The 5,000-nt window shown below is 41.7% G+C and overlaps 1 non-coding gene across 1 annotated transcript; it reads right to left on the bottom strand.

Annotated features, from left to right (window-relative positions):
• Positions 1 to 2,300: 2,300 nt before the first annotated feature.
• Positions 2,301 to 2,419, bottom strand: LOC123688337. Its single transcript, XR_006749865.1, has one exon. It is a non-coding gene; the product is annotated as a 5S ribosomal RNA (ribosomal RNA).
• Between the last annotated feature and the right edge of the window lie 2,581 nt (positions 2,420 to 5,000).

A 5,000-nucleotide genomic window follows, 5' to 3' on the forward strand; every position in this document is an offset into this window, starting at 1 on the left:
CTCGGTCATGGCAAGTTATTTCCCACAATCCATTCCCCGATCCACGTACATCCCAGAAAAAATCATCTCTCTAACTATCCTGGTTCAAAAGTTGTATCGGAACATTTTCACGTCGAAAATATATCTCTAAGTCCAAACCGATGCACCACGTAAACTAGGGCAGACCGATGCACCACGTAATATCGGGCAGACCGATGCAGAACGTAAACTCGATCATACCGATGCTTCACGTAATCTCGATCTTACCGATGCACCACGTAAACAAGGGCAGACCGATGCAGAACGTAAAGTAGATCTTACCGATGCACCACGTAATCTCGATCTTACCGATGCACCACGTAATCTCCATCTTACCGATGCACCACGTGAACTGGATCTTACCGATGCAGAACGTGAATTGGATCTTACCGATGCAGAACGTGAATTGGATCTTACCGATGCACCACGTAAACTCGATCATACCGATGCACCACGTAATCTCGGGCAGACCGATGCACAACGTAAATGACGATCGGGACCGGGGCGATCGGTCGTATCTGACACCGCCGGCTCGGTTCTAACATCGTCAATGAGTCGGGGTTGTAAAAAAGGACGTGAACATTTTTCCTTATAAAAATCAAACCCGACCATGGATTTTGATTCTGATTGTTGATTATCGCTACTAGAACATATAAGGAGGCAACCAAATCAAATTTGAGAAAATTCCACGATCAGAAAATTTTTTTCGAAAAAAAAAAAAAATCGTAATCACCTCGGTCATGGCGAGTTATTTTCCGTATTTCATTCCACAATCAACGTACAACATAGAAGAAATCATCTCTCTAACTATCCTGGTTCAAAAGTTGTATCGGAACATTTCACGTCGTAATATCTCGCCAAGTCCAGACCTCGGCGATAGGTAGTATCTGACACCGTCCGCTCGGGACTGACATCGACTTGGACTCGGGCTGATGATGGGGAGGCGTTTAAGGACGTGAACATTTTTCCTTATAAAAATTAAAGTCGACAATGAATATTGATTCTGATTACTGATTTACGCTTTAAAAACACATTAGAAGGCAACCAAATCGAATTTGAGGAAATTCCACGATCAGAAAATTTTTTTCGAAAAAAAAAAAAATCCGAAAAATATTTTTCGATTCCGATTACTGATTTACTCTTTTAGAACACATTAGGAGGCAACCAAATCAAATTTGAGAAAATTCCACAATCAGAAAATTTTTTTCGAAAAAAAAAAAAATTCGAGGACACCTCGGTCATGGCAAGTTATTTCCCACAATCCATTCCCCGATCCACGTACATCCCAGAAAAAATCATCTCTCTAACTATCCTGGTTCAAAAGTTGTATCGGAACATTTTCACGTCGAAAATATATCTCTAAGTCCAAACCGATGCACCACGTAAACTAGGGCAGACCGATGCACCACGTAATATCGGGCAGACCGATGCAGAACGTAAACTCGATCATACCGATGCTTCACGTAATCTCGATCTTACCGATGCACCACGTAAACAAGGGCAGACCGATGCAGAACGTAAAGTAGATCTTACCGATGCACCACGTAATCTCGATCTTACCGATGCACCACGTAATCTCCATCTTACCGATGCACCACGTGAACTGGATCTTACCGATGCACCACGTAATCTCAATCTTACCGATGCACCACGTGAACTGGATCTTACCGATGCAGAACGTGAATTGGATCTTACCGATGCACCACGTAAACTCGATCTTACCGATGCACCACGTAATCTCGATCTTACCGATGCACCACGTGAACTGGATCTTACCGATGCAGAACGTGAATTGGATCTTACCGATGCACCACGTAAACTCGATCTTACCGATGCACCACGTAATCTCAATCTTACCGATGCACCACGTGAACTGGATCTTACCGATGCAGAACGTGAATTGGATCTTACCGATGCACCACGTAAACTCGATCTTACCGATGCACCACGTAATCTCAATCTTACCGATGCACCACGTGAACTGGATCTTACCGATGCAGAACGTGAATTGGATCTTACCGATGCACCACGTAAACTCGATCTTACCGATGCACCACGTAATCTCGATCTTACCGATGCACCACGTGAACTGGATCTTACCGATGCAGAACGTGAATTGGATCTTACCGATGCACCACGTAAACTCGATCTTACCGATGCACCACGTAATCTCAATCTTACCGATGCATCACGTAATCTCGATCTTACCGATGCAGAACGTAAACTCGATCATACCGATGCACCACGTTATCTCGGCAGACCGATGCAGAACGTAAAAAAAAAGCTTACAGCACGCGGTGTTCCCAAGCGGTCACCCATCCAAGTACTAACCGCGCCCGACGCTGCTTGGCTTCAGTGTTCTGACGAGAACTGGCAATTTCAGCGTGGTATGGCCGTAAACAACAAATATAGCGATATTTTCTATGATATCTCACTTTTTGGGAGCGGAAAGGACGTGAACGTTTTTCCTTATAAAAAATGAAATAACTTTTGGATATTAATTCTGATTGTTGATTTAAGTTTTAAGAACACATTAGGACATATCTCAATGAAATTTGAGGGATTTCCGAAATCGAAAAATATTTTTCAAAAAAAAAAAAAAATCCCAGAAGACCTCGGTCATCTCAAGTTTATTTCCATATTCTATTACACAATCAACGTACATCACAAAAGGAACCATCTCTCTAACTATCACAGTTAAATTTTTGTATCGGAACATTTCACGTCGGAATATCTCGCTAAGTCCAGACCGGGGAGATCGGTCGCATTTGACACCGTCCGCTCCGGTCTAACATCGTCTTGGAGTCGGGGTAACGATGGAGAGGCGTTTAAGGACGTGAACATTTTTCCTTATAAAAATTAAAGTCGACAATGAATATTGATTCTGATTACTGATTTACTCTTTTAGTACACATTAGAAGGCAACGCAATCAGATTTGAGGAAATTTCAAGATCAGAAAATTTTTTTCGAAAAAAAAAAAAATTCAAGAACACCTGGGTCATGGCAAGTTATTTCCCACAATCCATTCCACAATCAACGTACAACATAGAAGAAATCATCTCTCTAACTATCCTGGTTCAAAAGTTGTATCGGAACATTTCACGTCGAAATACCTCGCCAAGTCCAGACCGGGGCGATAGGTAGTATCTGACACCGTCCGCTCGGGACTGACATCGACTTGGACTCGGGCTAATGATGGGGAGGCGTTTAAGGACGTGAACATTTTTCCTTATAAAAATTAAAGTCGACAATGAATATTGATTCTGATTACTGATTTACGCTTTAAAAACACATTAGAAGGCAACCAAATCAAATTTGAGGAAATTCCAAAATCAGAAAATTTTTTTTCAAAAAAAAAAAAATCCGAAAAATATTTTTCGATTCTGATTACTGATTTACTCTTTTAGAACACATTAGAAGGCAACGAAATCAAATTTGAGTGAAATCCAAAATCAGAAAATATTTTTCGAAAAAAAAAAAAAATTCGAGAACACCTCGGTCATGGCAAGTTATTTTCCACAATCCATTCCCCAATCAACGTACATCCCAGAAAAAATCATCTCTCTAACTATCCTGGTTCAAAAGTTGTATCGGAACATTTTCACGTCGAAAATATATCTCAGAGTCCAGACCGATGCAGAACGTAAACTCGATCATACCGATGCTTCACGTAATCTCGATCTTACCGATGCACAACGTAAACTAGATCACACCGATGCAGAACGTAAACTCGATCATACCGATGCACCACGTAAACTCAGGCAGACCGATGCAGAACGTGAACTCGATCTTACCGATGCACCACGTAATCTCGATCTTACCGATGCACCACGTAAACTCGGGCAGACCGATGCAGAACGTGAACTCGATCTTACCGATGCACCACGTAAACTAGGGCTGACCGATGCATCACGTAAACGACGATCGAGAGGCGCGAAAGGACGTGAACGTTTTTCATTATAAAAATTGAAATAAATGATAAATAATGATTCTGATTGTTGATTATCATTTTTAATAAGCATTAGGAGGCAACCAAATGAAATTTGAGGAAATTCCGATAATAGAAAATTTTTTCGAAAAAAAAAAAAAATTCATGAAATCCTCGGTCATCGCAAAATATTTACCATATTCTGTTCGATAATCAACGTATATTTAAGAAGGAATCATATCTGTATCTATCTTGGTTCAAATTTTGTATCGGAACATTTTGACCAAAGTCCGAGCTTCGGCCGAAACAGACACCGCTGACCTGGCCTATCGATCGACCGAGAGTCGGGGATAGAGCGTAAGTGTTGTCTGGAGGGGAACCCTGTGCTCTCCTGACATATATAGGGAAGGTGGTCGCGTTGGGCGATGCAGAACGTTTGGATCGGGAATTATATTTTTGGTTCAGCTATTGGAATATGGTTTATTGTTGGTATATATTGGCGAAATAACGTTCTTACTGACTGGGGATATTCATAAAAATGAGTCCGGAGATTTTCAGATCGAAGTCCGAGTGATCCGACTTGGAAGGCGTGTTGGGTGGGTCGAGATGGCTTAGATAGATCAGACGAGGCGGGCTAAGTGTTGACGTCATGCATCGGTCCATTTTCAGATTGAGTCCGAGTAATCCGACTTTGAAAGAGTGTTGGGTGCGTCGAGACTGTTTAGATAGATCGGACGAGGCGGACTAGGTGTTAACGACATGCATCGGTATATTTTCTGATCGGAGTCCGAAGAAATCGGCCCTAGTAGGCGCAGCGGACGGTCGAGACGGCCTCGGTGGGTCGGATCGATCGGGAAAAGTTTGCTAAATCGTGTCTGGAGGGGAACCTTGGGTTCTCCTGACATATATAGGGGATAAGGTTTGGGTGAACGATTCTTCACGTAAAAGTTGAGTAATTTATTTTTCGATAAGCTTTTGGATATTGATGAGAAGTATATGTATATCTTCGATTAAAAGAATTCTTACCGTCTCCATGTATATTATATTAGATAT

The sequence above is a fragment of the Harmonia axyridis genome, chromosome X (genome assembly GCF_914767665.1).
Source record: "Harmonia axyridis chromosome X, icHarAxyr1.1, whole genome shotgun sequence".
In the NCBI taxonomy this organism is placed as follows: Eukaryota; Metazoa; Arthropoda; class Insecta; order Coleoptera; family Coccinellidae; genus Harmonia; species Harmonia axyridis.